Source organism: Dendropsophus ebraccatus, chromosome 9 (assembly GCF_027789765.1).
Source record: "Dendropsophus ebraccatus isolate aDenEbr1 chromosome 9, aDenEbr1.pat, whole genome shotgun sequence".
Lineage (NCBI taxonomy): Eukaryota > Metazoa > Chordata > Amphibia > Anura > Hylidae > Dendropsophus > Dendropsophus ebraccatus.
The window spans coordinates 101,712,093-101,732,183 of NC_091462.1; the positions used below are offsets into that span (position 1 = coordinate 101,712,093).

The 20,091-nt window shown below is 44.1% G+C and overlaps 1 protein-coding gene across 3 annotated transcripts in view; it reads left to right on the top strand.

The window, feature by feature from the left end:
• Nucleotides 1-20,091, top strand: part of SBK1 (SH3 domain binding kinase 1) — a 75,934-nt gene that overhangs the window by 27,724 nt on the left and 28,119 nt on the right. Inside the window, exon 1 of one of the 3 annotated variants that reach the window (XM_069984087.1) lies at nucleotides 1,204-1,280. The exons of the other annotated variants lie outside the window; for them this stretch is intronic. The gene's annotated coding sequence lies outside the window, so the exon portion shown is untranslated. Of the gene's footprint in view, nucleotides 1-1,203; nucleotides 1,281-20,091 lie in introns of those variants that run through there. 3 annotated transcript variants of the gene reach the window in all.

The window sequence follows — 20,091 nt, forward strand, 5'->3', positions numbered from 1 at the left end:
GTCCAGGGAGAGAGGGGTTACAGCTATGGAGAAATTACCTCCCCCATCCTGTCCCCTGATGCAAGCCCCAGCCTGAAGTGGATCTGCTATGATTTGGAAGGTGAGGGAGACTTCCTGGGTCAGAATATAGTGCTGTAGACCCCGCTATGCAGACCATGCCCCTCCCTGACTTTCTCTCCCATCCAGTACAGGGAGCTCTTAAACCAAGTTAAAATTTTGAAAAACTTTTAACCTTTTCTTGCAAAACGCTCTCAATCAGAGTTACTCTTAAACCGAGGTACCATTGTATGTACATTTCTGTATAGTGTTCATAAGTTGCAATGCAGCTAATTAAAACCTTAGGGTCATTGTAACACTGGGGGGCAGTATTCTCTCCAGCTGGGGCAGAATTATATTGGAGCTGTCAGGGCATGGTGGGAGTCACAGGTCAAGGAAGAATGCCGCTGGGGTGGTCTAACTAGGGAGGGTGCAGTATTGTGTAATGTAGAACCTACAACACTGACTTCTTATTACAGCTCCATAAAACCATAAAAAATATTTTTCCTCCTCATATTCTATTGTCTATGTGTATATAAGACTTCTCATATTCTATTGTCTATGTATAAATAAGGCTTCTTATATTCTATTGTCTATGTATAAATAAGGCTTCTTATATTCTATTGTCCATGTAAATGTATAGCCCAAATATTCGCCATTAAGGGGTTCAGTGGGACCCCAGATCTGATAGAGGCTGGAGATTATTGTGCTGCCTGCCTCATCATCATCTCCGCTTCCTATTTCATCATTATCTATGAACATTGTAGCACGGACTGTAGATACGGATGTTTTCCTGTATATCTGTTGTTGTACTTCCTCAGGCCTACCAATAGAGGGTGCTGTGGTATCAGGTCAGACCAGCTGGCTTTTCTTTTCCCGTCATGCTATTGACATTGGTTTCAATGTTCGACTTTGCAGCTGACCTGGTTATTTTTAGGGTTACTCAGGGTAAATACCCGAGATTGTAGGAATTATGATCTGTCCACGTAATTGGCTAGGAAAGAGGATGCAGAACCCCAGGGTCCCGCCAGGCCTGTGGGATCAGCCAGCTATCTAGTATTAATATCTATTATAATTAACAGCGAACCATTGATCTCAATGGATGCCATAAACTGCTCCAATTCTGCTTCTGTTCCCAGGAAAGCTGGATAACAAGCAATATAGTCACCTTCACAATGGTGAGAACCATCTTTTCCAGCCTCCTAGTGGAGCAGATTTGCCTTTCAGGAGCCAAGGAAAGCTGGGTGAGTGGCTGTAGGATCCCTGTGTAACGTATCTGCCATACAGCTTTCAGACACCAGTAATAATTGCTAAATAGAACTGAGGTCAACTCAAGGTCTTTACCTCTTTTATAAGATACTAAAAGCATGGCTGGTTTCTTTTAGAACCAGTGCCACACCTGTCTGCTGGTTGTGGTTGGTATTGCAGCTCAGCTCAATTGGAATGATGGGGGATGAGATGCAATTCCGCACATAACCTGTGGACAGATGGGGCAATGTTTTTGAATTGTTTTTCTAATTCTGGACAACTTACTGGTGATTTTTGGGTTACTCATTCATATGCATTAGGCTGGGGCTACACTGTGATTTTGGCTACGACAGGGGCTACTTAAAGAGACTCTGTCAGTAGGTTTATGGTGTCCTATCCCAGGGTAGCATAAACTACAGACAGAGAAGCTGAACAGACTGATGTATTACTTACATTGATCTATGCTGCTGATGCAGAGAGATCCTCCTGAATAACATGGACAATTAGTAGTCCTCTCTATTATGTGCATGAGCTCAGTAGTCCTGGATATTCATGAGAAGCAAAAAACTCCACCCACCAGCTGCTGATTGGCAGTTATCTATCCATGCTGTGTATAGGCAGTTAAGTGTCAATCAGCAGCTGGAGGGCGGGGAAGGGGTGTGGCAAGAATCCTATTCTCCTGCATATTAGGAGAACGGCTGAACAGGATGATGTAAGTAATACACCGATCTGTTCAGCATTTCTCTCACTGGTTTATGCTTGTGACAGTTTCCATTTTACTAAAGATCAACTTTTTGCACTGTGTGGATCGGGCTGCATTGCACATAAGGTCAGTGTATGGGGTCGCATTGCAGTCATGACCATACAGAGAGAAATCCATAACCTCACGTCTCAGATCGCAGTTGCTGCCACTATTGTGTGACCCCGTTTACTTAGCTTCAATGCAACATAGTTCACACAGTGCCACATGGTTAGTGGAGCGATCTCTGACCTCTGCTGTATATGAGGTTTTGGGGTCACCAGGCCGTCTTTTTGCATTGCTCATCCTTTGGATTGCTCTTTTAGCCTTGGCACAGACAGTAGGTCAATATACTGCATGTAAGATTAAGCCTCAGCCTTGTAATGAGGATTATTTTCTCAGACTGCGGCAGACAGGACATATTATGGCGGTATTAAGTCATAAGTCAGCCACCTGTGCTGCTATCTGTCTAGTGCATGACCTTCCCCGTCACGTCACCTATATCTGCCCTATATACATAAGGCTTCCTGACCTCTGCCGTGTCACCATGGAGTAAAGCCGATCAGTCCGCTGCCCTGACCCTGTGACCGGCTGATCCCTGCGGCCTCCTCGTATAGTAGTCAGGCTGCAGTGCTACATAATCCAGGGCAGGGAGCCCATCATGTCCCCGTCTAGCTGTAATATTCCACAGCCGCAGGTTTAATCCCTCATTTTCTTGATCATTGCTCAGACCAGGAACAAGTAGTCGACTTCCTGCCTGTACAAGAGGACAGACCATACAATGCAAAGGAGGCAAGCGGAGCTGTCCCCGGTGCTGAAATCACAATGGTGCTGAGCACAGAGACACTAGGCCTAAAGGCTTACTCATCACTATTTGTTCTGCTTTACAATCTATTGTTCCCTGTTATCAGCCATTTTTCAATGGGATGGATGGATATGGAGAGATGGATAGATCTCTAACAATAGTAGGATATATATATATATATATATATATATATATATATATATTTATATATTTATTTATTTATATTTATATGACTTCCCTTCACATTTCTGTTGTGGTTCCACAGATTATCTTTCGGGCACTTTGATTCTGCAATTGTCCCATTTATCATTAGGCTGCTAGGACCCTTATATTTAGCTGTGGCCTCTAAGATCATCTCTGGTCCCTAAGATCATCTTGTACTGCCCCCCATTATGCTCTGCTCCCCCAGATAAGCTTCTACAACCCCTATAGTCAGTTCCTAGGGGTCCCCCTTTCATCTCTGGTCCCTCAGATCATGTTGTAGTTCCCCCCCTATTCACCTGTGGTCCCTCAGATCATGTTGTAGTCCCCTCTATTGACCAGTGGCCCCTCAATCATGTAGCCCCCCCCCCTATTCACCTGTGGTCCCTCAGATCATGTTGTAGTTCCCCCCCTATTCACCTGTGGTCCCTCAGATCATGTTGTAGTTCCCTCCTATTCACTTGTGGTCCTTTGATTAATGTTGTAGTCCCCCCCCCCCCCCCCCCATTCACCTGTGGTCCCTCAGATCATGTTGTAGTCCCCTCTATTGACCAGTGGCCCCTCAATCATGTAGCCCCCCCCCCCTATTCACCTGTGGTCCCTCAGATCATGTTGTAGTCCCCTCTATTGACCAGTGGCCCCTCAATCATGTAGCCCCCCCCCCTATTCACCTGTGGTCCCTCAGATCATGTTGTAGTTCCCTCCTATTCACTTGTGGTCCCTTAGATCATGTTGTAGTCCCCCCTTATTCACCAGTGGCCCCCCCGGGTCATGTAGTCCCCCCTATTCACCTGTGGTCCCTCAGTTGGTCTCCACAGTCCCCTCTATTTAGCTGTGGCTCCTCAGATCAGTGCACTGGGCTCATCCATCCTACTGTGGCCCCTCATATTGATGCCTATAGCCTCCCCATTCTGCTGTGATCCCTCAGATCAGCTTTTTTACCCCCAAGTTCAGGTGCAGTCCTTTCATAAATCCTCTGGAAACCCTCCATGTAGCTGTGGTCTTTCAGATCAGCACCAAGGACTCGTCTATCCAGCTAAGGTCCCACATTCAGTCCTGGTTTATCAGCTTCAGGATCCCCTCCATCCCTCTAAAGCAAATATTCCATCAGGCATGGCTTTTTTTTACGTTTCTTACATTAGGTGATCGGCCCCACTCTGGAATCCTGGTGGTGCGGTCCTTTTCTTGAAACACAGCCCGGTTCCTGCACTCAGCGCTGTTCTTTCGCTGTGCACCGGGCCGGCTCTATGCACTGGAAGCAGGCGCGCTGCTGCCCATTGTGCCCATATCTCCTCCAATAGGGTAACAGAGGGGAGGGGATATGGTCACGCTCGGGGGGAGGTGGGCCTGCCCCAGTGCATAGAGCCGGGCCGGTGCACAGCAAAAGAACAGAGCTGATCACAGAACCAGGCCACCAGGATCCCGGCACTGTACCTGATGGTTCATTCGACTTAAAGGGGTATTCCCATCTCAACTAATATAGTTATACTTGTAGCACTCGTCAAGTTAAATATTTTTGCAAATACATTCTTTTAGCAGGCTTGTCTCCTCCTCCTGATATGCTGCTGTTGACAGCTCGTTGTCTCGGTTACCGACCACCACTCTGCTCTAAAAGCAGTGGTATATATAGATATAATTTACATATTTATATTTATTATACAGTAGATATACACTATATCACTATATATCTACATTATAACTATGTACACTCCAGCCAGACCATTGCTTTTAGAGCAGGGTGGTGGTCAGTAACCTAGACAATGAGCTGTCAACAATAGGAGGGACAGAGCAGCATCTCAGGAGGAGGAGACAACTTTGCTAAATGAATGTATTTGCAAAACTATTTAACCTGACGGGTCCAACATGTATAACTATATTAGTTGAGATGGGAATATCCCTTTAAGATAACCATGGTTGTACTGTGCGGGAATGGGAATACCCCTTTAGGTCAGCTGTAAGTAGGCCTCCCATTGAGCTTTAGGCCCTCCTTAGCTACTGTGGCCTACCGGCAGTCAGTTGTGGCTTTTCCATTAAGGACCTTTTAGCCATGGTCCTCCAAATGACCTCCTGAGTCCCTCCTCCTGCCATAGTCCCTTAGATCTTAGGCTCTGTTTCTCTTACCGCTGTTCCGCATAAGTCAGCTTCGGCACCCTGTCCTTGTGCTGCGCTCAGCTCCTAGGGGGCTCGTAGCCAGGGTTTGGGCCCTATAGAAGCCATTATATCTGAGTGACTGGCAGGAGTAAGAACAGAACACATGGCCTCCATGTCCTGCAGGAGCGATTGCCGCGGTGACAATGATCCACCGTACTCCTCGGGTTTGTCACGGTTAGATGGTCACAGCTAATCACCCATCCTGTTATTTTTATCCTCATCATCATCTATAGTTGTAGAGAAATGTAAAGCAATTACATGCTAATACTGTTTATGACTGCGCTAAAATGGAAATATGGTGCCGGGGGCCGGGGGGCCGGCAGCTGCCAGCTTCACTCCCGGCCAAGAAGGAATTAAAGGGAAAAAAATGAAGAAATCTTCTCCTTTAGTATCATACAGAACGGTCGAAGAGATCCACCATAATTGTCTGTAATTGTAGAATCGGAGATAAGGAGGAAGGTAGAGAGACGAGTCCAGCGCACGCCCGTCACCCCCTCCCCGGAATAATGTGTTCCTGGAAGAAAGAAAACTCCTTGTATCATTGGGAAAAATCAATGTGTTCCTTTCCAGACCTCTTAATGTTTCCCATAATGAGTGACCCTTCTCCGCCTAGCCATGGAAACTATGGGGTTAATGGGTCCTCGGAGGGATATGAGACCATAACCAGACATCATCCAGTGCGGTTGATTCATCTCTCCATAACGTAATACACCCCCCCTCCCCATATACATTATATTCCCATTAGCAGATCTCACAGTAGACTTGGCAGGGTCGCTGATGATTCCGGGGATGGGGGGGGGCTGGGGTTAATTTTTATTGCCAATCCAGTGGGTTCTTCCCGTGACTGTATTCATAGATCCCGAGTGCTATAAAAACATGCTATCACTTTCCATGGCTAGAAGCACCATAGCAGTTTTACCTATTCGTGAACCAGGAGGAGCAGGATGAAAGCTGCTCACAGCGTCTTAGTGTATGGAATTGTTGAAGGATTAAAGGGGTACTCCAATTTTTTTTCTTTCAGATTAACTAGTATCAGAAAGATATATAGATTTGTAATTTACTTCTTTTTTAAAAAAATCTCCAGTCTTCCAATATTTATCAGCTGCTGTATGTCCTGCAGGAAGTGGTGTATTCTTTTCAGTCAGACACAGTGCTCTCTGCTGCCACCTCTGTCCATGTCAGGAACTGTCCAGAGCAGTAGCAAATCCCCATAGAAAACCTCTCCTGCTCTCCAGACTGAAAAGAATACAGTTCCTGACATGGACAGAGGTGGCAGCCAAGAGCACTGTGTCAGACCGGAAAGAATACACCACTTCCTGTAGGACATACAGCAGCTGATAAGTACTGGAAGGCTGGAAATTTTTAAAAAGAAGTCAATTACAAATCTATATGACTTTCTGAGCACTGTGTCAGGTATGTGATCTGTGCGGATTCCTTAGTGTGCACATTCCCTCAGACTGGAAATAATACACCACTTCCTGCAGGACATACAGCAGCTGATAAGTACTGGAAGACTTGAAACTTTAAATAGAAGTAAATTACAAATCTATAAAACTTTATGAAACCAGTTGATTTGAAAGAAAAATAAATTCCCTTCAATCTGTAGTGAAAATCTTTTACTCCGGCATCTGATAATTCAGACAGTCTGATACCAGGGCATCTGTCTCCACCTTAGAACTAGACAATTCCACAACTTTTTCAGCAGTTTGCTTTACAGCATCTCTTCTGTGGGATGAGACCAGGCAGAATAGCCTTCACCCCCACCCCACCTACATCAATGATGTGCCCCCCTTCATACCAGGAACACCCTGCCTGATTGACTGATCACCTGCTCCGGCTGATCTATCCCACCGCTGACAGCCGCCATTGTCACCACAGAAGCAATGCTTTCCCCGGGAGCGGTGCTGATGTTATTGCTGATATATATATAGATATAGACAGATAATTGAAGGACGTATGGAGCTAGAAGGATGTACGTCATGTGGAGGAGACGGTATTCACCAGAGATCGATACTGTATATTATTCAGCTCTCCTAGGGCTGGAACTCTGGGGAAATCATTATAGATTACTGAGGCGGCCATGTCTTCCATATCTGTGAGAGCCTGGGGCTGCCAGGGGGCACTGGGGCCTCGCACACAATCAAAGTGGAGTAATTCTGGGAATCCCCTCCGCTATATCCGCACCCGTCGTCACACTTCTGGAATGTAATATACTGACTGCAATGTAATATATACAATGCCTAGCACCTAGTATACAGCAGCCTGCAGGAGTAGTAGGTACATGAGCTGTATGTGTTGTCCTTGCGGGAGGGCCTCCAAGGACGAGGTATATGGTGGTATTATCTACTAATGGTGTATAAATACTATATATTAGTTGAACATAAATGTGCAGTATATAGCAGCATGATGTTGGTGCAATAGTAGATTATACAGTGGTACCTTGGTTTAAGAGTAACTTTGATTGAGAGTGATTTGCAAGAAGAGCTTGGTTTAAGAGCATTGCTTTGGTGTAACAGCTTCCTGTACTGGTGGGATAGGGAGTGGGGGAGGGGCATTGTCTGCATAGCGGGGTCTACAGCCCTGTACTCTGACCCAGGAAGTGTCCCTCACCTTCCAAATCATAGCAGATCCACTTCAGGCTGGGGCTTACATCAGGGGACAGGACTGTGGAGGTAATCTTTCCATAGCTGTAACCTCTCTCTCTCTTCCCGGACAGAAAATACGGAATTCATGTGCCCAAATCTGCCTGGCTCATTTCTTCCTGCAGTCTCTGTCAGCCCTTGTGTTTCCCATCCTCTCCATTCCTGCTATAATCTGCCTGCACTCACACTCAGCTATAGACACTTCTGCATAGTAAACTTTCTGTCACTGTCCTCCTGCACAGCTCTGTGATTCTCACTTCCTGATTGGTCCATGCTGAACACACCCCCTTCCCTATTGCTGCCATGTGACCTCACAGTCCTCTGACAGCAGCCCTGCTTCTCTATTCTAGCCTGTTGTACTACGCTACTGCATTATGGGGATCTGCAGTTCCATCCTGTATCTACAATCTGCTGCTGTGTTATCAGGTTTATGCCCTTACTATACATTATACTCCACATGCTGATTGCTATACTGTACAGTTACTTATAATATCACATATTCTACTGTTTCTAAATGTTTGTTTCATTTGTCTGACCTGTTATTCAGAATAATAAATCATTATTTTTAGGGGTGTGGAACCAATTGTCTGTGTCTCAATGATTCCTTATAGGAAAATTTGCTTTGGTATAAGAGTGGATTTGGATTACAAGCGTGGTCCCAGAACGAATTATGCTCGTAATCCAAGGCACCAGTGTATTGTGTTTATTCTATATGTTATATATTATATTATATTGTGTTCATATTATATGGACTGTATTGTTTTGGCACAATATAGAGACATAAGGGCCTGTATTTGGCAGTATTTTTTTTTATTATTAAATGGTGGTATTATGTAGACTGCATATGGTGGCCTTATTTTACCACTGTATGATGGTTTTCTATGGTTGTGCTACCTAAGTAATCATGTATCTGTATTCACCTAGTGGTCGTGGATGGTGCTGTTCTATCACCTCATTGATTTATATGTTTCTTTGCTCCAAATTTTATATTATAAGGGCATACAGCAGCTGGATGTCTTCTTACCTTTTGATATTGATTGAAGGGTTGTCCGATGTGCAGATTTGTTCGAGTGAAAAGTGTCTCTAAAGAATTTCCCTCACTATAGAGGACACAGCACACCTCTATCACATGGCCATTCGGTTGATTTTAGTGAGCACCATGCAATGCTTCATTTGTCCAGTGGCGGCGCTGCAGAGTAATCTAAGGGCCCTATTCCACCGGACGATTATCGTTCGCATAATCGTTAACGATTAACGATTTCAAACGACCGCTATTGCGAAAGACCTGAAAACGTTCACTCATTCCCATGGAACGATAATCGTTACTTATGATCGTATTTGCAATAGTTTTTTCTTCGATATTTCTTCGCTATTGCGTTCGTATCTACTGCAAACGACCGAACGACGTCTTACTCAATGCGAACGATTTGCAAACGTTTTGCGAACGAGCAACGATAAAAATAGGTCCAGGTCTTATAAAGCGATCAACGATTTCTCGTTCGGTCGTTTATCGTTAACTGCATTTCAACCGAACGATTATCGTTTAGATTCAAACGGTTTAACGATAATCTGAACAATAATCGTCCGGTGGAATAGGGCCCTTACACTTAAAGCTGAGTTCCCCAGCAGATCAATGATGACTGATGCAGGAAATCTCCTTTAATATTAATAATAAAAGTTAACCGAGTTCTTTTCAATCTTTGAGATGATATTTGAGCTGTCGACTTTCCAGAAAGTATGGAACAGTATGATCTCTATTCACTTACCTAAATAATTGAGGATATAGATTTTGGAAAATTCTTCTTCAATGTTCTATGCTGAGGCAGATCAATGAATCGATGAATAAGTGGATATCGATCAAAGGAGCAGTAATTCGTATGACTGCATTCTCTCAATATTAACTGTATGAGCGTAATATCAGAGAGCGGAGAACGGAAATGCGGTATAAAAATATGTGACTCACTTGTCTGAACCCGAGCGTGTGGCATTGGATTACCGGGGGCTGAAGAAGTTGGATGCAGCCCTGGAGGGTCCTGAAAAACATGGATATGGCCTATGACTGTATACATGTTTTCCAAACAGCCTTAGGGCTGCATCCAACTTCTTCATCCAATGCTGCGGACTAACCACAGCGCGCTCGAGGTTCGCTCATCTCTAGTTGTAAATTTAAGATGCCTGTTTGTTTAGCTCTTCCTTGTATTTGTCACCGAGTCCTAGTTCCTATTTGTTTTAGCTTTAGACAGTTAAAGGGGTTATCCAGTGCTACAAAAACATGGCCACTTTCTCCCAGCGACAGCACCACTCCTGTCTCCAGTTCAGATGTGGTTTACATTTAAGCTCAATTAACTTCAATGGAACTGAGTTACAAAACCTGCACCCAAACTGGAGACAAGAGCGGTGCTGTGATTGGAAGAAAGTGGCCATGTCTTTGTAGCGCTGGAGAACCCCTAAGGCACACTGCTTCCTGCTCCAGTCATTTTCTATGGACAACGGACTCATCTCACCTGCTTTGCATAAGGCGCGCGCTCCGCTTTGGGACGTGATTTCTCCGCCCAGGGACTGGATCCAGCAGCGGGACTCCAAGGGATGGTTACCTATGCCGGGCGCCACGGCATCCCGACTGACAGGTTCCCTTTAAGGGCAGATTTAGGGATACATTAGGGACAGGTAAGTAGTGTAAGCCCTTTGTATTTGCTCCTCTTCATAATATTCTGCTTCATTCCTGACTGATATCATCTATTGTTTATTCTATCATCCATTCCATGATCTTTGGTTGTAGCCATCTATTAGATGAATCTAACCTGCTGATACGTCCCTATTGCACAGGAGGTGCCGAGGAGGAAGCTATGTCTCTTACCTTCATCCTCTGCACCGTTCCTGTGCAGTTAGTAATTTGCACCACGGCCCGGTAAGACCGTTAGGAGCACTGGGGCACCCGCTAGGAGAACTGCACTGCCCCCAGCCAGCCTGCTTTATTAATTATAATTAGATAGGAGCAGGATCGGCACTATGTGGGCAGGCAGCGCTCCTAACAGTCTTACAGGCCGTGGAGCAAAGACTAACTACAATAGAACAGCACTGAGGATGAAGGTAAGAGACATACCTCCCTCTGCTATGTCTCCTGTGCAATAGGAACACATGAGCAGGTTAGATTTGTCTAACCTGCTGTTGGTTCCCCTTTAACTATATGTGTTTCTAAGTACTTTCTACTTGTCAAATTATTCAGTCCTGCTGTAAGTCCTGGGGGTATCTGAGAACTGGGAACCGCAGCAAGAACAAAGGAAGAAACTAATGCCATAGATTAGGACCAGTTCTGCCATGTATGGTGCATCATACACTTGTATGATCCATTATACCAAGAACACAGTAAAGTTACCGACCCCTATAGATTGTTCAATTGCAGAGCCCATAAACTGAGGGAGGTTCATAATAACTTAAAAAAAAATTTAAAATCTTCACTTAATTAGTGTCCTCGAATCTGTACTGACAAAAACTATACGGGTATCACATATTTTATTTTATTTCACTCCATGCATGGTGGTAAAACAAATGATGTAAAAATTGAAAAATAAAAATTGAAAAATTGCTGTTTTTATTATCTGCTTACCGAAAAACTGAAAAAGTCGTCGGAATGTAGTTTTTGAGAATTTTTTTTTTTTATTGGTAAAAACAAAAAAAAAATTCTGTAAGCTACTACATGGTGTTTGGAGAACAGAACAGATGATATCCTTATATTACGGCCATTAACGTCCAACTCAACCCCCTCCCCAGTGACAATACTGTACAAGGACACTTGCGTCACTCCGGATAAACACTTCCTGGAGGACAATAGTGGAAATGAGGATGGCGGCAGCTGCTGGAGTAGCCGCTACTGCATAACTTTCTTAAAGGGAATCTAATCATCAGAAAATTACATATTTCTTACCAAATAGTTTTAGCATTGTTTGTCATTTTTTTTTATTGTTTTAAGTACTCACCATTGAGGCAAATACATCATCTTCATCAGGGCGGCTGTGAGAACGTCCAGTGTCCATGTGATGTGTCGGATATGGGAAACATCAAACTTTTCTGGAAGGATTTTCCCTTTCACATGGCATTCTGTTGGAGACTAGATAGGCAGGGTTACACACTTGAGGTGTAAGATGTATATTGTTAGTTTTTTCAGTAATCAGTCTGTAAGTTCAGAGAACTAAGGCCCGGACTGAATGAGCGCTGATCTCACTGATCGCCACAGATCCTTCACGACTCATTAGACCAGGTTGCAAAAACAATTGCCAGAGCGTTTGTTTCCTGCTATTGGCCATTGGCTGCACATCCCCTACTACACTGGGAGATGTTTGGTCGATGGCCGATAACTTTTCTGTAGGTCAGGATGGCTGATAACCAAGCAGCTACTCATTCATTACCTGATCGCTAACCCTAGAAAATAGGGAGTATAATATTCACTGCTGCTGCCATAAAGCAGACTATCCTGCCATAAAGCAATCACATCCTGCCGATCTGTGCTAAGAATGCACTCCACACAGGAGCAGTGCCCGCCATAGTGCAGAGGGCACATTCCTGTGACCCCAGTGTCATAGATCACACAGAAGGTGTGTGACCCCAGTGTCATGGATGACAGGAAGGCGCTCCAGGTGTATCGGTGCACATGGTGAGAGTATAGCCGCAGGAGATGGAAGCTGATGTTACAGAAGTGATTTGCACATATATGTTGCTGTAACAAGTCTGGATCTATAATTGTACATGGTTACCAGGGGTGTAATGTGTATCCATGGGGTCCCATAGCAACACCTGGAATAGGGACCCTACCCCGCCATCATCACTTTAAGCAGTGAGAGCAGAAAATGAAAAGCTTATGATTACTATGGTCCCTTAATGCTTAAGAATAACGCACAGAGTAGTCGCAGTAAAACAATTTTGGAGGGAATTTATCAACCAGGTACACCGGTCATAAAAAAACCCCAAAAAACAAAAACCAACAAGCTCTATTTCGAACACCGTGATGTCATAGTGCAAGAATAATAAACTATGATGTCATAGTAGATAGAGTTATTAGTACAGCGATAATACACACAATATAGAGAAAATAAATACAGTAATATCATAGTTCAGGAATAATGCATAAAAAGAGAGAGGGTAAAAAAAACACAGTAATAATGTCACAATACAGAGATAACATACAGTACATAGGATAAGGCATATGGTGAGGCTGCAGCAGAGTTATAGTTTTGCAGTGATTTAAAGGGGTACTCCAGAGGAAAAAAAATGTTTTTATATCAAGTGGTGTCAGGAAGTTAAAGGAGAAGTCCGGTGAAAATTTTTATTAAAGTATACAAAAAGTTATACAAATCCCCAATATACACTTATTACAGGAAATGCTTATAAAAGTGCTTTTTTCCCAGCACTTGATACTGCATCAAGGCTTCACTTCCTGGATAACATGATGATGTCACTTCCTGGATAACATGGTGATGTCAATTCCTGGAGAACATGGTGATGTCACTTCCTGGATAACATGGTGATGTCACTTCCTGGATAACATGATGATGTCAATTCCTGGATAACATGGTGATGTCACTTCCTGGATAACATGGTGATGTCACGACCTGACTCCCAGAGCTGTGCGGGCTGTGGCTGCGCCCTGTGTCTCTCAGTGTCCCCTGCCATCATCCCCTCCAGCAGCCACAGCCCGCACAGCTCTGGGAGTCGGGTCGTGACATCACCATTTTATCCAGGAAGTGACATCACTATGTTATCCAGGAAGTGACATCACCATGTTATCCAGGAAGTGACATCACCATGTTTATCCAGGAAGTGACATCACCATGTTATCCAGGAAGTGACATCACTATGTTATCCAGGAAGTGACATCACCATGTTATCCAGGAAGTGACATCACCATGTTATCCAGGAAGTGAAGCCTTGATGCAGTAGTAAGTGCAGGGAAAAAAGCACTTTATAAGCATTTCCTGTAATAAGTGCATATTGGGGATTTGTATAACTTGGGGGTCAATACAATACTTTAATATAAATTTTCGCCGGACTTCTCCTGTAAACAGATTTGTAAATGAGGTTAAAAAAAATTTCCCACTCTTCCAGTAATTATCAGTGGCTGTATGTCCTGCAGGAATTGATGGATTCTCTTCAGTCTAACACAGTGCTCTCTGCTGCCACATCTGTCCATGTCAGGAACTGTCCAGAGCAGGAGAGGTTTTCTATTGGGGATTTGCTTCTACTCTGGACAGTTCCTGACATTGAGTTGATTTGAAATGTATTTTTAATTCTCTGGATTACCCCTTTAAGAGCTGCTGGTTGGAAACCACTGACCTGGACTGATACCATGTAACATACTCTCAGCTGTGAGTGGACTGGGTCATGACAATGGAAACTTGAGTGAGTGTATAATGGTGAGAAGCTGAGACACAGAGTATAGTAGAGAGTTGTAGCAGTTGGATTACACGGTCGGTGTACCTGGCAGCCATTATCAGGTCATGCTATGAGAAGTAACATGAACTCGGCTGCCATATAGGAGGATATTATATAGAAGGGATCACATACATCTAATGACATTTACAAAGGTCAGGAGTATCAGGGAGGTGTCAGAGGAGGACGAGACGTCTTATGTGCGGTGAGATCCTTCCATAGCTCCATGTAATCGGATGCCCTTAAGGGTGGCAGCGGTGGGATCGCTCGCCTCCTCCTGTAATTACTTTTCTAAATATAATTCTGTCAGCCAGGCCTCTCTATTATCACCCATGATTGCCAATGTTACATCTGCATTTTGCAATGACAATTTGGAAGGAATGCGGCTCACAGGCTTTAGTTTATGAGAATAAATATGAAAGGTCATTGTCATCACCTGTGGCACAGCGGGGAGTCTCGTCCTGCCGCTGATGATGGGTAACTTCCACAATCAAATTAAAGGTGCAGTAGTCCAGAATTAGGAAAGGGAGTCTGCTCAACAGCACCACTCTTATCCAGAGGCTGCATCTGGTATTGCAAGTCAGTTTTACTAATTTGAATGGGGGGAGAGGGGTAATCTGCAATACCAGATATAGCCCGTAGACAGGAATAGCGCTGATTTGGAAAAGAGGCCTCTTTACAATGCTTAGGGCTGATTAAAATCTATCAGGAAACGTATAACTATATCTTCTGTCCTAAATTCCAGACTTAAAGTGCACCTGTCTTTCCAGGATACGGTATTGTGTGTGTGTATATGTGGAACAGCACTATATCTGGTATATATATATATATATATATATATATATATGCTATATATCATTTTCCAGAGCTGTTGGGTGGTGCCTAATGTCTATGGTGTCTGCACACATAGAGGAGGAGATCCTGCACTGTCTTTGTGCACAGCATAGAAAGCAGCAGCGGCTGCATAGTAAAGCTGCATGATAAAGCTATAGTGAGCAGTCTATGCTTTGTTTGAAGTTTTGAGCTGTGACCTCTTATGCCCCTATTCCACGAGTCGTTTGTAGGAGCAAACGAGCGCTATTAGCGCTCGTTTGCACCTCGTTCCCCGCTCGATGCCGCCGCTATTCAACGCGGCGTCAGCGAGCGGGTGAGTGCTGGAGGGGCGGCGGGGAGCTGCTGGGGGGGCTGCCCGGGGGATCGCTGATCGTCCGGGCAGCCCATAGGATATAGCAGCATCTGCTGCCGACGGTCCTATTCAACGGAGCGACGGCAGCAGATCGCTGCTATATCAGTCGCTTGTTTTTCAACATGTTGAAAAACAAGCGACTGCAACGATCAGCCGACATGAACGATGTCGGCTGATCGTTGCACTCTATTCCACGGGACGAATATCGTTCGTAGCGGCCGTTATCGGCCGAATACGAACGATATTGCTCCTCTAAACGACCTGTGGAATAGGGCCTTTACTTACAGAGTTGTCTCTCACCTTTCCCTGTCTCTCTGCCAGTGTCCCCAGGCGCTCCCCTCCCACCTCCCCCCTCCATACCATTGTCTTGTTTAATCCCTTTGCTGCTATAGGATGGGGCTGAGCTGATTTTACATTGTGGTAGACAGTATAGCAGAGAGGCAGGGAAGGGGGGGGAGACAAGATGTTTGATAACAGGAGAAGAAAGCATTTTGTCTGATAAGGTATATTACATTGTTTCCTATATTCACTTGTACTATTGATCTATGTGAAGTTTGTTGAATTAACAATGAGCATTTAAAGGGGTACTTTGGACGGGAGGGCTTTTTTTTCACTATTGCCGGGGAGGGGGTGGATGAAGGCAATGATGATCCTGCGGGCTCCCGCCTCTGCCAGTGAATGACTGATCAGGCACGGGACCTCATGTCGGCGCGTCACAGACTGGTAAGTGGCCCAGCACTGGAACCAGGGAGGTAAGTGGACGTTGTTGCCTTCATCCACCCTCTCCCCGGCCATAGCGAAAAAAGCCCTCCCATCCGGAGTACCCCTTTAGGGTGCGTTCACACCTACAGGATCTGCAGCAGATCTGCAGCAGATTTGATGCTGTGTTCAGCTATTTAAATGAAATCTGCTGCAGAAAATCAGCTGCAGATCCTGTAAGTGTGAACGCACCATTAAGGTTCCTTAATTACGGATACATTGAGACAAACTTTCACCTGTAAAAAAACAGCAACAAATCAGGATGGGTGTCAGTAAGGCTGGTATTACACAGGCCGATGGGGGCCCGATAATAACCGTAAAGCGCTCGTTTACTGGGCCTATTCCTCGGCCTGATTATCATTTAACAAGGGCTGCATGGACATCGTTATTGATGTCCTTGCAGCCCTTGCTTAAACTTTATACATTACTTATCCATTTTGCAGGGCTCCTCTTGCGGTCTTCTTCTCCCCGCGTCCCGCGCTCCAGCTTCAGAGCAGCCTGTCTCAGCTGACAGGCCGCTCAGCCAATCACTGGCCGCGGCAGACCCGGGGAGAAGAAGACCGCAAGAGGGGCCCTGCAGCCTGGATAGGTACTGTGAACCATCAGTCGCCGCCCGTGCACCGCTATTACACGTAATGATGCAAGGTCGGCGCCCGACAATTATAGGTTCAAACCTATATCAACGATCATCTGATGATCGTTGTCATCGGCTGATAACTTTAATTATTCCACGGAGCGATAATCACGATATTCCGTGGAATAGGCCCCTAATCTAAAATACACTGGTTGCTATGGACATGTTTCCTGCTGTCTGGATAGTAACCAGCTTGTCTCTAATACAGCTACACTGGCCGAAGAGGGAACAGCTACTGTGAAGCCAATGTGATTCCCCCATGTTGGCCTGTATTACTAATCCAATAAAAAAACACATTCAGGTGGAGATCCCCTTTAAATTAACTGTATCACTGAATGCATTTGACACTACATAACAAAAACCTAATAATAAAAATCCCTTTAAGACAAAATGGCAATTACAATCCTTACAGGAATACAACAAATTGAACATAACTCAAGGACAAACATCTGACTTTCTTGGTTGCTATTTATAAAGGTGGCACCACTTGTGATGTGCGTCTTGTAATACTGCCCCCCCCCCACCACCATGTTCTTATCGTATATAGACAAGCGGACGTGGGCTTGTGATGGCTTTCTTAGGATGAAGCCCAATTAGAAAGTCTAGATGACAAAACACATGCCTGTAGAAGAGACACGGATCACATTGTTAAAAAAGATATCGTGTAGGAGTCACACGACTAAAAATATTTGGCGGTCAGAAAGGGAATAAGATTAATCAGCGCAGAAATAACAAGCAATTTTTTTTTCTGTTCATTGTTAATACTTAAGAGTATGACTATGTCCTCTTGGGTAGTACATCATGGAGGGGATTGGCCCACTTGGGACCACCCCCAAGGAGCCAGTGTCTTAACTAGCTATAGCTCTAGTAGCCTTAACGGAGAGTAAACCAAATTTTTTTTCTTTCAAATCAACTGGTGCCAGACAGAGATTTAAAATTTACTTCTATTAAAAAATCTCCAGTCTTCCAGTACTTATCAGCTGCTGTATGTCATGCGGGAAGTGGTGTATTCTTTCCAGTCTGGCACAGTGCTGCCACCTCTGTCCATGTCAGGAACTGCCCAGAGCAGGAGCAAATCCCCATAGAAAATCTCTCCTGCTCTCCAGACTGAAACGAATACACCATTTCCTGCAGGACAAACAGTAGCTGATAAGTACTGGAAGACTTGAGATTTTTTAATAGAAGTAAATTACAAATCTCTGACACGGCAACAGTTGATTTAAAAGAATTTCTTTTTTGGTAAACTACCCCTTTAAATTGTTAAAGGAGCACAATCAGCTATTATAGCTGATCCAATATCGGATTGTTGGATTTGATTCATATTAACATTTCTTTGCACAGTTACACTCCTCCTCTTTTTCCAAATGCCCCACCTATTTGTCATTCTTTGCAATGATAAGGCAGAGCTATAGAGCAGTATTATATAGAGAGAGAGAGAGCAGGTAATACGGTCCTACAGTGCATGAATATGTCTATACTGGTTTCATGAACCAGGAAGACCAGGATGAGCAGCACTATAGCTCGTATAACGTAAAAAGTTTCCCTTCTTTCGTAGTGATTGATCAGATGATTGTCTCACAGGTCAGAAATAAGTCTCTATTTTCTCCCCATTGTACCCGTGCAATCAACGCAGCCGCGGCCCCCGCAGGTGAACGGCTGATTGTTATATGCGTCACGCCATTTTTTTCCCTTTTTTTTCCTGCAATCAGCCATGTGGCCTCCACTTGAGGAATCTCCCAAGACTCACGGCTCCCGGAACTATTTTTGATTTCCTTATTTTCCACAGCGTTCCTAACCTAAAACAGCACAATGGGGATGGAAAATAGAGCCGGTGCGTTTTCCGGCCAACACGACGGCTTCGTGCCCCGCTGTATAAAGAGACGCCAGCGCCGTTGTAATTAGCACCGGAAGGCGTAAATTAGCTATATTTAACACAAAGAGGCTTTAAAAAAAAAAAAGAAAGAAACGGTTGGTGCAAAAGTAGAATTACAGGTTACACCGGATGACTTTAATTAGCTAAAGTGGCGGGTCTAAAAAAATCTCACATCATAGATTGTGATTTCCTGCATACTAAAAACCAAAAATGACAAAAAAATTCTCTCCCTCTCTGAGAAATTTGGCAAATTTTTTTAAATTTTTCTTTTTCTTTTTTTTCAAGTTTTTTTTTTTTTTCATACATATAAATAATATACAGTGGTACCCTGGATTACGAGCATAATTCGTTCCGGGATGGCGCTTGTAATCCAATCACTCTTAAATCAAAGCAAATTTTCCAATAAGAAGTCACTGATATGCAGACAATTGGTTCCACACCCCAAAAATAATGAGTTTTTATTCTGAATAACATGTAAAACAGATGAAACAAACAATGAGAAACAGCTGAATATGTGATATTATAAGTTACTGTACAATATAGCAATCAGCATGTGGAGTATAATGTATAGTAAGTGCAGAAACCTGAAAAAACAGATGCAATTTGTAGATACAGGATGGAACTGCAGATCCCCATAATGCAGTAGTGTAGTACAACAGGCTAGAATAGAGAAGCAGGGCTGCTGTCAGAGGTCTGTGTGGTCACATGACAGCAATGGGGAAGGGATATGTTGAGCATGAGCCAATCAGGAAGTGAGAATCACAGAGCTGTGCAGGAGGACAGTGAAAGAAACTTTTCTATAGAGCAGTTTGTATAGCTAAGTATAAGTGCAGGCACATTATAGCAGCAGTGTGTATAGCTGAGTGTGAGTGCAGGCACATTATGGCAGCAGTGTGTATAGCTGAGTGTGAGTGCAGACACATTATAGCAGGAATGGAGAGGATGGGAAACAGGAGGGCTGACAGAGACTGCAGAGAGCATGAAGGAATGAGCAGGACAGATGTGGCCACATAAATGCAGAACTCTCTGTTTGGGGAGAGAGGGGTTACAGCTATAGAGAGATTACCTCCACAGTCCTGTCCCCTAATGCAAGCCCCAGCCTGAAGTGGATCTGCTATGATTTAGAAAGTGAGGGAGACTTCCTGGGTCAGAGTACTGTGCTGTAGACCCCGCTGTGCAGACCATTCCCTTCCCCCACAGTACAGGGAGCTGTTACAATTTAAAAAAACTGTGAGCTCTTCTTGCAAAATGCTCTTAATCCAAGTTACTCTTAAACCAAGGTACCACTGTATATAAATAATATATATATATATATATATATATATTTTTTTTTTCTTATTTCTGTTATTTGCCTATAAAAGGCATCCCCCGGATCCGCTGCAATTTTATTATAA